Source organism: Cyprinus carpio, chromosome A15 (genome assembly GCF_018340385.1).
Source record: "Cyprinus carpio isolate SPL01 chromosome A15, ASM1834038v1, whole genome shotgun sequence".
NCBI classification, from domain to species: Eukaryota; Metazoa; Chordata; class Actinopteri; order Cypriniformes; family Cyprinidae; genus Cyprinus; species Cyprinus carpio.
This window is the reverse complement of record NC_056586.1, coordinates 19,256,790-19,270,224: the sequence shown is the minus strand read 5'-3', so window position 1 is coordinate 19,270,224 and position 13,435 is coordinate 19,256,790. Positions and strand designations below refer to the sequence as shown.

General features: G+C 38.2%; 1 protein-coding gene across 2 annotated transcripts in view; it reads right to left on the bottom strand.

The window, feature by feature from the left end:
- The window catches only part of LOC109095798 (protocadherin-16-like), a 94,262-nt gene that overhangs the window by 50,530 nt on the left and 30,297 nt on the right, over positions 1-13,435 (bottom strand). The gene's annotated exons all lie outside the window — the stretch shown is intronic.

Below are 13,435 nucleotides of genomic sequence, written 5' to 3'. Positions count from 1 at the left end.
TTTTCTGGAAACAGTCCTAAAAAATTTCAGGATTCTTTGGTGAATAGAAAGTTCAAAAGAACAGCATTTATTTTAAATGTTAATCTTTTATATTTTAACATGATAAATATCTTTACTGTCACTTTTGATCAATTTAATGCATTCTTGCTGACTAAAAGTATGAATTTTAAAAAATAAGAACAATAGTGTATATAAACAGCGCACAACGCTTATCCATATTAAAAAGCAATAAACACCAATCTAACATCCCCAATGTATGTGAACTGTTGTGTAATCATCTAATTAGCATGTGTTGGCTAACATTTGTGAGCTATTTCTGTACTAATGTTCTTTAGTAACGCCTTACCTGACAGCCCTGCAAATTTGGTTGCTCTTACTGCAGGGTTTGTGGTGAGATGAGTGGGTTTAATTGTCAGGTAATCTATGGTTACCGCATTCCACCGAGATGAATGCAACACTCTGGAAACCAAGCAAGCCATTATTCTCAGGTCAGAAGAACTCTTTAGGGCTCCATTTTCACTATAGAGCTCTAGAAACTGTGTGTGTGGTAGTGTTGAGTGGGGGAGAGGGTATCTGAAAGAGCAAGTGAGGAATGAAAGAACAGAAAGAGCAAGATCTGAAGAACACCATCTATATTGCAAAATATGTCAACATGCAGGCAAATCAACTCTTTTAATTAATAAAACAACATCAGAGCTTGCATTGTGCATGTGTGAATAATTGGTGTGATCGGAAACCTACGGGGTTGTTAAATAATCATGACATTACTAAATTAAAGGCTCAAAGAGACCATATAGAAGGAACAGCACCAGTCCAAATCACAAATCCCATTTGTTTTCAATCACATAAGTCAACTTTCCTTTCATTACATTTACACTTAGCTTTTGGGGTTGGCAGTGGCTGATTAATCTACCACATTTAAACCAGAACAAACATCCCGCTTCCAAGCTTGCTTCCAACGGGCTTTCACAGTTTCCCGGGCCAACAAATTAGGGATGGATGGCGTGTGTGCAGAAATCCTGTTAGGCTCTCTGTTGATGGCTTGAGACTTTGTGACAGCGGAGACAATGGTTCTGCTCTCCACACCGGGGTCATTTTCATCAATTAGCCCACGTTGTGCTCAAAAGCTAATCCAATAGCCCGCCAAAAGTGTTCTCACGGTTACAAGGGGCTGTCTGAATTAGGCTGGTGGGCCAGAGGCCCAGAGGATGCAGACACACAACAATGCAGTCTTCAAAATGAGAGAAGAAATTAGATTTGGACAGAAAGAGAGAGAGAGAGAGATGGGGAGGAAATATACAATGGATATGAAACGTATTTGGGCAATAGGGCTGTAACTACATTATGTATATTTTATAAATGCATTTTTTTTATATACATATATTTATTTTTTAATTACTTATGATGGAAGAACATTCATGCAATTTTAAAATCTGGCTTAAGTGTCAAAAAAACTTTTTGGGTTGAAAGAGCAAAAGAAAAAGAGCTTCAATATGACTCATACAAACCACTCTTTGTTTTGTTTTTTGTACAAAGATTATGCAGAGGTTAGCCAGGGTCAGGCTGACGTTTGCCACCAGGGCAATAACTCATCTGCACAGTCAATATAAAACATCGAATGAACTGATTGAAAATGATGGAATACCAAAATGTGCCAATGTAAATGATTCTTCAATGTCTACAACTTTTGAAACAAGCAACCAGTCACCATGAATGTCCCAACTGTCCTATTTTGGCCGGGTAACGAGACTCTATTTACAAAGGCTGTGGAAACAAAGGCTTTTTTTGGAAAGACATGAGGGAAAACATTGAGTCACTATGTTGTATCAGTCGTATTTGTATTTAAACCATCTGTAAGCATCTAGCTAAATATCACAGACAACAGAGCTAGGTTATCACATAACTTTCAATTAAGTGATCACTGAGTCACACAATGGCTCCAGATTGGAGCAATGCTAGGTGTCGATGGAAATCTTGCTAAAAACTAGCATCACTGCTAAAGCTGTAATTTCAGTGTGATGGCACTCACAGATTCATGCAAAGGACTTGGCGGATCCACCCATCTGGACCACAATATTCAGGCAGCTGGGTCTGATTGCGTGATTGCCAAACTAACAACAATGCTAACTGGCAGCCACAACCACACAATTCCTTCCAGGAACTGTATAATTTGTGTTACTCAACAAGTGTCATGGCATTCAAGCCAGGTGATTTGTTTCCAAAGGCCGCACAATGAGGTTCGACTTGGGCGAGTGGATGAATCAGATTCCATGATTTATTAACAAAGTAAAAATATATGTGGATTTGGCAGTCGACACGCAAAGCTCAAGGGATTTTGTTTAAGCACAAACAAGGCCAAATCAGTGAGCTGAGAAATTCCCTCAGTCTGTTATTTCATGAAATCTAATTTATTACTGTTAACTAGGAATTGATGCTCTTATTTATTTCTCTGCAGACATCTACAGAAGGTATTTCATTCAAAACTTTCATTTGATTTTAAAGAACATCCAGATTGTTACATTCACTGAAGAATATGTAGTATTAAACATCAGTGGTTGCTTAAAACACCCAGGACAACTTAAGATGTTGCTATGGCTGTAAGAGCATTCTGGGTGGTTGCTAGGGCACTGCTACTGTATGTGGTCGCTAAGGTGTTGTGAACATTTTTAGAAAGTTGTTATGCAGTTGCAAAAGTGTTCTAAGTGGTTTCTAGGGTATTTCTATTGTCACTAAGGTTTTCTGAATGTTTTTAGAAACTTGCTATGCAGTTGTACAAGTGTTCAGGGGTTGCCAGGGTATTGCTATGAGGATGCTAAGGTCTTCTGAATATTTTTGAAAGTTGTTAAGTGGTTGAAAAAGTGTTTTGGGTGGTTGCCAGGGCATTGTTATTGTATGTGGTTGCTAAGGTGTTCTAAATGTTTTTAGTAAGCTGCAATACAGTTAGAAAGTGTTATGGTAGTTGCTAGGGCATTGCTAATCCATGTGGTTGCTAATGTATTCTGAATGTTTTTGCTAGGGCGTTGCCATGTGGTTGCACAAGTAATCAGGGGTTGCTAGGGCACTGCATTGAGGTTGCTAAGGTGTTCTGAATGTTTTAAGTAATACAGTTAAAAAGTTGTTATGTGGTTGCAAATATGTTCTGGGTGGTTGCTAGGGCAATGTAATATGGCTGCTAGGGCATTCTGGTTGCTTACAGGACCAAGTCTAAAGCAGCATGATTTGAAGTATCATTCATGTCTGTAGCACTGCACTGTGAGAGAATTGCATGCTGAAAAATAATCTGTAAATAAATGAGATACATTCTATTTATATTTTTATTTAAATATGAGCATTAGTAATAGTGACACTAATAACAATGAATAATGGTGCACCGGGGAAAAGGTGAAGCCATGATGAAGTGAATGAAGATTTGTGAGGCCAACTACAATGTACTAGAACGAATACAGCAGCAGAAGTCAAATACTTACAGATAAGTCTGGAAGTTATTGCAGCAGCTGCCCTGAAACCCCTCCCAGACACACATACACACACTTAATCAGTCTGGTGTATCCTGAAGATACCAGTTACAACCGAATAATTTGTAAACATGCTGAGAGAAAGCAGAAACAAGATTTTTGCGAAAGTAGCTTGATAGCAAGCTAATAAGAAACATACTTGATTTACCCTTTTATATAAATTTTTTCCCAGTTCGAACTGAATTTTTATTTTGTAATCCAAAGTTCAGTCTGGTTCGTGCAAAGCCCTCTATGTGGCTCTTAACCGAAGTGTTTGAGAAAGACGAACGCAACTGCCAAGTGGTGCAAGAGAAAAGATTAAAATCAGCAGAATCGGAGCCTTGCGGCGCACCTCCAGCGTATCGCTGGATTTGGACATGATTTGAAGGAATGTGAGGAAGCTAAAAGACCAACTGAACCTGTAGGACAATCTTAGAAAAATATTGTTCCCCGGTCTAGTCAGACCACAACAGGCAACTGGACTAACTCACTCTGACATTCATCTTATATCCCCGTCCATCCGCTACCCCTGTCGGACCAGAATGTGAACCTGTGGGATGATGACTTGGCGGGGGGGTGATAGTTGTGGGTCACAGACCTTCCCCCTCTCCGTTTCAATCCTCCGGGAGTTGCACTCTTCTAGCATTTCATAAACAAGCTCAAGAAGTGTGATTCAGGATGTGGGGGTTGGAAGGTGAACGGCACCGCAGATGAATGAAGATCAAGCACGGAAGGGCAGCGTGGTTCCCAAGACCCAGTGACTCAAGCCTCTGAAACCCAACAACAATCTCTCTTTGTTAGTCATGAAATGCTGAGCAAATTAAAACAATTTAAATCTATAGACTCAAGCTGTTGACTGATATGTTAGCACACTTGCTAATACACTAATTTGTAAGCGGCTTAGCCAAGGTGTGAGTGAAGTGTATGTGTATGTGTCTCGGGATGTGTGAAGCCGACCAAATGTGCCGCTGTGTGTGGTCATATCACACACTCTCAACTACGACATGTGTGCCTTTGTTTGGGTGTGGAAAATGATCTGTGCTACATAATAGCACACACATCTCACCAGGCTGAGCTCAGCTGCCTGACCAGGCCAAGCTCTGTGTGATGAGACGAATATTAAAAATCTGAGCTGAGAGTAAGACACATGCTCGCTGGGGGAGTAAGAGTCTGGACAGCTGGCCTCGGAAGCACCCTTCGGACGCCTCAGACTGTTTCTGTGAAATCGTAGAGAGTTATGCCAACCTTTCCCCTGAACAAACAAAATGAAAAAGGGGTCAACGTTCTTAAGGTTGACAAGTTAAGCCTGTTGTTGAGGTGTCATCTAATTAAAGGGATAGTCAACTCAAAAATGAAAATTATGTCATTATTTACTCACTCCTCGTCAATGAGGTCCAAAACAACACTGGACCATATTAAATTGCATTGTATGAAAATAGACGTTTTTTGTGTTTCACAGAAGAAAGAAATCTCTTCGGGAAAAAAAAAAAATAAAACTTACTGGCAAATTAAAACAAACAATAAATAACCTAGCAACATCCTGGCAACCACCCAGAATACTTCAAGTCTACGCGTAATGAAATTTTATTGTATAGATCTTATTGTGAACTATTCATCCATGTGTATGTTTCATTCCTAAAAAGATTCTTTGACCTCATAATTTTTAATCAGTCATAACTCAATTGCTGAAAAATGACAGACTTTGCTCTGGTGACATATGCAAGTCTTTCAGTCTACTTAAACCCCATTCCTCCACAACTGACAGAGCTTGCATTCATTTTTTGATTTCTCAAAATCCATTCGACAACCGATGGATAAAACCAAGTGCTGTAAACCTCTGCGCTGTAACATGAAACGTGATCGTTTGGCTTTTGAGAGGGTAAAACCTTATGCATTCACCAAAACCTGACCCTTATTTGAAGAAAGTTCACTGCTTCCATGGAAGAAATTTGCACTTCCTTCATCCATAATTACACATGACAGCAGAACCACTCAAAGCTGGATGAAAGTGGCGTTCTTGATGTTGTACGATCTGGAATGTTCTCCAAAGGTCGAGTATCACCCTGGCCGGTATGATAAATCAGTATAAAACAAATTTTCACTCCATGGAGGAGTGTGGGAGGACAAAGATATTATGAACCAGAGAGAGATTTTTGTGGTACACATTGCTGCCATCTCACATGATGTCTGTCACTTCGAGGTCGAGGCCTTTAGTGAAGGATATTAACCTCTGGCACTGCCTGGCTTTCCCCAGAAGATATGTATTAAGGAAGGGGAAATCTGTGCACCATCTCTAGTTGCCAGTGCCAAGCAGCTAGGTTTCTGACATGGTGTCTATACTCTCTAACTAATCACAGAGGGCCATCTCTGGCCTATTGACTCTCAGAGGTTTGGCGAGAACAGTCCTTGCATGCTTGCTTTGCCCGACTCATTTTGGGCGGCTTTGCGAAGAGACTCTTAATTTCCTCCCTTGTGCACAACTAAGAGCAGACGTCCAGTATCCCCACAAACCTCAGGGGCAGGACTGCACTAAACTTACCCTTTTTCCTTGACGTGAAACTTTTTTGAATGGCTCACATCGGATGGATTTGTGAGCGTCTCAGACAGATATTAAGTTTAGATATGGGTGTTTTATCTTCACGCAAGACCTGCTAATATTATTTTGGATCCTGGTGCTTTAGGACTTTCATGCCAAGCGGATATGATTGGCTCACATCTTTCTGATAGCTACAGGCTATCTTAAACTTCCAGTCTTTTGTGGCATTAGTTTTGACCCAGATAAATTAAAACTATAAGAAACAGAACTTTCTTCCTCCGGTTTTGCTCCATTGGAATTTCCATGCTAATGTCTCACCTTTGATGTCAGTTATTATGTTTCATTTTAAAGCTAGCGTACTATTGTTTCTATAAGACGTTATCATTGAAAACATCCATGTCTAGAGCCCTATTCGCACGGCATTAGTATTACCTGGTTACGTCTAGTAAATTGTAATAATTGTGAAGGTTGTCTGTGATCTTAATCCCGTGCAAATCGGCCATGTCATTTTGTAAAGTAAAAATTCCCCTGCAAATGACCTACTGTACCATATTTTGCCAAACACCGAAGTCCTGTGATAATATTAGTCCCGTGCGAATCGACATCTCTGTGATTTGGCCAGGATTTGGCGGCGTTGTATATAATTTTTTCAAGGTTTTTGTTTCATGTGCACCTTTTTATCCATCTTTCATGAAGAATGGAGGCTGCGTTGGAGTGCTTTGATATTATTTTGGGTGCTAGGTCATATCGCTATACAGGGGCGGTTCTAGGATTTCATCCACAGGCGGGCTGAGCCCTCAGAGAGACCACTAGATAGATACAAATTACCTAAATTGTATGGAGTAATTATACACAAATATCCATTAAAGCTTCATAAGTTACTTAGTTAAAGAGGTCATATGATGCGATTTCAAGTTTTCCTTTCTCTTTGGTCCCCAGATAATACTAAGGCTTAAGATAATTTCATCAAATAAATCCAACTTCCATTTAAAAATTCTGGCTGCAAACAATAAGTAGATAATGTTCTGACTAATGACTTACAAGTGGATATTAAAATTTCACGTTCATTTTAATATTTTTTAAATAACAGTTATTATGAGTTATTGGCCAATATTAGAGATTTATGAATGCTTTAGATTCTCATTTTTACATTTAGATTACATTTGCCATCATCTAATGCTCATTTAAAGTTAGTCCTAAAAACATTAATAATTAATACATTAACATTACATTTATGCATTTAGCAGACAGTTTTATCCAAAGCAACTTACAAAAGAGGAACAAGCGCAATTTATCAAAGAGCCAACAATATACATTAAATACACTGCCTTGTTAATTAGACAACTAAAATAGGAAGCAAACTAGAGAAGAGGAGAAATGCAGAGAATAAATAGAAGATATAAGATATCAAGTTAAGATATAAAATCATTAGTGAATATTATTTATTTGTATTAATTATTAATTCTGAATATAACTTGTTTATTAATATTAATAAATATTATTAAAGATATAGACATATGAATATTAGTTAAAACAATTCCACAATGAATGTAATTTAAAAATATATATTAAGTGAATATATGGAATTTTTTTGCAGTCCATTTATCTATAATCATCCAGAACATGAAAAATAATTATTGGCTAATTGGTATGATTTTTATACCAGTCTTTATATATATTATAAACATATATTAGTCTATATTTTAGCGATAACTGTTTGGAGACACTAGGTCAAAAAAAATGTGAATACTACTATGCAGAAATACTGAACAGGCTCTATAAATAATAAAGATCCCATCTTTGATCTTCTGTATGCCATTCATCATGGCCTGCACCTATTAACAGTGTTTTCTCAGGAGCCGCTGCAGTTCTTGGGCAATTTAATTAGACTTTAACCAAACAGAGCATGGTGACAGTCTGTCCAACATGAAAAGGCAGACCCAATCAACTGCACGCACAGTGCTTGACAAAATTAGACTCATTACCCTCAACAGCCATTGTTTTCTTAAAAAATAATGAGCAGACAGTTACTGCTGACCAAAGGTTCCATGTCGCATTAAAGAGGTCGAGTTCGTCTTAAAATAAACACACTGCATTTACAAATCCAGACCTGCATCAGCTTCATACTAAAGCAATTACATGCAAATGGCAAAGTTGAGTTGTTTTTTTCCATTTTAAATGATCATCTGTTTCTCCACACGTTACACTCAACATCCTTCCCATTTAATTTTTTCACTATTCCATGGGCAGATGACAGTTTCTGATGAATTGGACTGTGGTTGGATGAAGCGGGTTCACAGAAAGATTGCTACCAGATGAAGAGTCTTAACTTCTGCCTGGAGATAGTCTTCGGCCCCCTGCTTTCCTTCAAGAGATGGTACACTCAAATATCAAAACGAATGGTGTCCCAAGTCAGAACTGAGTGCTAGCTTTGGTAATGAAATATTTAGGCAAACAAAACTCCCATTTTGGTGAAGCCACGTCTAGTCCACAAACTCAGCCAGGCTTCCAGGGAAACACATTATGCAGTGGTCTTTACTGCATATACCCGATAGGAATAGTATGCTAAATATTCATAAAGCTCATTCAAGAATTTGCAATAATGAAAAGGTCTTGTCCTGTGGCTTGAGAGGTTTTCAAGGAAGGTGTTAAGGAGAAAACAGAGACTGAAAACAGTTCAATGTTTGAGTTGGAGAAGTCAATTAAAGGGTGGCAGAAAACTGAAGATGGTGACAGATATTCCAGAACAAGATCAACAGTGTAAGAGAGGATACCAGCCAGGGGTCGTAAAATAAAATGAAGTAAGTGCTTTTCGGAGTGCCTGAAACAACCAAAACTATCAAAATTATTCAAACGACCAACAGAGGGAAAAATCACAGCAAATAAAACAAAGACGAAGAAAGGCAGATACTCTTAACCATTATCTACGGTAATGAGACCCAACTGTTCACAGGATTGAACAAAATGTGATTAATTACCTGAAGAAGAAATCCATCTATTGTTTTCAGGTCAGATCTGAAAGAATAAATTTGCAAGTATAAAAAAAAAAAAGGAAAAACACCAACACAGAGCTATGATGTTCGGTTACTTTTTGATGTTTAGCTTATGAAACAAAGACTAATATCACTTTGATAACAGCTGGGTACACAATAACAGGAATTAATTATCAATAGGGTTATGTTGCAAGCAATATACTGTAGCACACACTGGCATGCTAAATGCATTTTTTATTTAAATATAAATAAAAAATATATAAAAATACCATACATACATACATAAACATATTAACAAGTCAAATATACATGTTAAAATATCTTAAAATAAATTAAAATATCTCTGTATCAATTTCTGCTAACAAAATATATATAAGAAAAAACGTTTTTTTTTTTTTAAATAGTTTTACAAACACGTTGTAAAAAAAATAATAATAACAGCAGTCCCTTTTGACAATCAAAAGAAGCAGTGTCAAGAAGACATACAGAGAGAAATGAAATATTGTCCATAAAGAGCTAACAGGGTTCAGATGTCCCTCTGTAAAGAGGAGAGAAAAAGCATCATACCGTCTCCTTAATCCACTTAAAATCTACAATTTCCAACTGTTATGAAAATATTTTTCCTTTAAATGCATTCCATATGAGGAAGTATATACAGATCTGTTGTATTTCCCTGCTGAATTGAAGTTAATTCTTTACTGCTACCTGGCTTGCACTAATGGAGTAAATAAGCAACTCAAGTCACTCAAATCTAAGTGAACATGTCTTTTCTACTCATACACAAAAACCTTTCTTTTCTGATTGAAAGCTTATGTAATGTGATGTTTTCCTGAATGCAAATCAAACAATGCTTTCCTTCAGCTGTTTCCTATGGGAAGAACCTAAAAAAGCAATGTTGTAAGTGATGAAGTCATCAGCTAAAGGATCACCGCATCCCCCCAGGGTTGTGTCAGGTGGAACAGGCCCCTCAGTACAGAAACCAATGCTATGGTGGACATTTTTTTTTGCTTAAATTTCAGAGTCATGAGTATCAGTCTGACTCATTTTATCCGTTCGCTGCCTGCTGGGTCAGTGTCAAGAACCTTAGAGACTCTAATCAAATGTTTCTGTGACGTCTCTGTGAAAACTGGGTTGTGAAGACTTTCAGTTTGGCTTTGTTGCTATCTTAGCCTTTTGCAGAATAGATACAACACCCTTAAGAATAAAGGTTGTATATTTATGGTTCCATGAAGATCCTTTTACACCGTGATGCCATAAAAGAACCATTTTGATTCCCCAAAGAACCTTTCGGTGAACAGTTCTTGAAAGAACCATTTTTTTCTTAGTGTGAAGAACATTTTAATAACTCTAAAGAATTTTTTTTCCACTATAAAGAACCTTTTCTGAAATGGAAAGTTTCCATAGATGTTACAGGTTCTTCTTGGAACCATCAATGCCAATAAGAACTTTGATTTTTAAGAGTGTAAATCAACACACTCAAACAGTGAAATCACAAACAAACTGAATATAGTTTTAACTCAACGCAGGAGCTGTAGACCCCCAAGTGAAGATGTACAACAGACTCGACAACCAGATGGTTTTGTGGTCTGGCCCCTCCTGCTCCTGGGGCCCGCCTGAGCTGGGGAGTGTGGCGCCTGAGAGGTTAGCAGGCAACCCTGATCAAGACACCATCTCCATCCAGACTCTATTTTTATTTCAGTCGCTATCAGACCCCATACCCCTCTATTTTTTCACTTTTACCCCTCGTTCTTCACTTGTCCACAACTTTTTAGTTCCCTCCCTCCTCTTTATCCTGATCTCGTGAGTTGGGATTCAGTCTCTGGAAAATAGACAAAAAAATGTTGGTTTCTGGATCCCAAAACATTTTTAACAAGTATTTATTTTCCTTGCCAAACTCTTTCCCCCGGCACTATCTTGGCAGCTGTAGCCGAGTCCAAATGCATTAGACCAAGTTCTGTCGCATTGCATTCACTGATGACTTTTCTATCGGTGTCTCTCAGCGTCTACACTACACAATGGCATGTATTCACCAAACAAGGGATGTCTCGATATTACGCATGGGGCATTTTAAGTGGACGCTTTCAGGGTTGCCAAGCATGCTGTTGTGATCGTCGCACTGAACGGCACGGGGAAATGGAGCTGGCGGATGCTGAAAGGACCGTGGTGGCCCTTTCTGAGACCCGCATTCAAATGCATTAAATGTCACGATTGTGCGTCTAAGGGAAAGGATCACTGTATTTAACCAGCTAATCCAACATGAGGAGTCAATTCACGTACAATGCGGTTATGTGTATGACCCCAGCTGGGGTTCCCTCTGCTTTCAGACGGGATGTTTACCATCACAATGTGGCCGTCTCACATCCATTCGCCTGGGAGACAGAGACAACCTGGTGTTGATGATTCAAATTTAAACAAGAGATTTACCACACTTCAAATGATCTCCAAGGTGCTTGTGTCATAGTTTGTGTGATGATACGTTAAGACAAAATTAGTTGAGGTAAATTTCAGCAATTTACAGGTCAAATCAATTGTATGGATGAGGAGGGGATTTGTCACGGCACATTCTTTGTGCCGATGAAGACTCAGTATTAGCATTGTGAGCTTAAAGGATCAGTATACATACAACATAAAGCTTCACAGTTCTCTTTGTTCGCAATGAGGTGACAGGTCATACTTGTGAGAATCAACAGAGAGCCTTAGAAGTTTATTTAAAAAGTCCAACTGACAGAATCAAAACTATTTTGAGAGTTTTATTTGAAATGATTTATGAAATGGGTTACATAATTACCTAAGTGTCACTACTAATGAGCTCAAATCAAAGAATGTAAGAACTTGAGATCAGCTTTCCATATCTTGAGAGATATATTTCCATATACCAAGTATCCAAGAACATATTGGACATAATCAGCATTATTTGCGTTTGGCGGGAAAGCGTGCGCGTGAATGTAATTTGCGTAATAATCGTTGGTTACGCTTCGGGGAAAGAATGTGTATGCATTGTAATACTCTCTAAAATGGCAGAAAACATAACTCGAGGGAGAAGAATGGTTGAGTAAATTATGTTATTTTTGTTTTCTTTGTGCAAAAAAAAGCATTCTCGTAGCATCGCAACACTGAAGTTCAGCCACTGATGTCACATGGACTGTTTTACCAATGTATTTACTATGTTTCTGGACATGGGAACATTTCAGTTAGGTTGCTGTCTATGGAGGGTCAGATAGCTCTCCGATTTAATAAACAATATCTTAATCTGTGTTCCGAAGATGTACGACGGTCTTACGGGTTTGGAACGATATGAGGCTGAGTAATTAATGACATAATTTTCATTTTGGGGTGAACTAACCCTTTAATGTTAGTTGTTTCTATTTACCTTAATTGTGAGTATCACCAATCCACAGCAGGCTACAGCATACAGTACATGACCCTAGTTACCTGTGGTTGGCCTGGCCGTATGTCACTCAGAAAACAACAGGCCAATCAGAAGAGAGGCTCATGAATATTAATTAGACAGGCCCAAATCAACCTGTTCTTAGCAGAGCTCCTGAGGTTTTTGGTACTTATGCCGTAAATATATATTCTTAAGGACATCAAAACCTAAAATAAAACTAGGTTTTACACAAATAAAACTTAACAAACTAATTTTTGTGAGAACCTAAAATTCGACTAAAATCGACATTTTTCACTTTTATTGCTTGAAGTTCAAAATTAGCACGTGCACATTCCGACTAATTTTGCCAGCACGGGTCACAAATTAATAATGTATTTGTCTGATTTCATTGGTACTGCATCACACAATATTTACATATACCACTGATTCCTCTACACTGCCATAGCAAATAATATGAGCATTAGCGTTAAGAGCGTTAGCAGACTAACACTGAGCTGATAAATAAGGAAAGACCAATGCAAACAATTGCAATGTAGTCATTTGCACCTCATCAAAGTAATCTCCATGGCAACTGAGCCCAAACAGACTTTCTCCCTCTGGAAGATTTTGAGAGGGGAGCTAAAGAGAGGGGGTTGTGTTTGGCTGAATTAATTTGAATTCATTAATTACATTGTAAGAAACACTTGCCAGTTGTTCTAGCTTCATCACGAGTAACAAGTCAAATCAAAGCAAAACACAAATATATATATAGTATGAAGAGACCAGGGCTAGTTGTCTAAGATTTTACTCCAGTTGATATTTCTCAAGGTCTGTTTATGTTTGTAATAAATAAATTATATATATATGTGTGTGTGTGTGTGTGTGTGTGTGTGTGTGTGTGTGTGTGTGTGTGTGTGTGTGTGTGCTAACACTGGCAATGCCTACAACTGAGATGCTTGTCCTTTGACGTTGAAAAGCAGGCACTAATAATGTAATACTTACAGAGAGCACACAAATCTTTCCATTAGAGATACCCTGCTGATGT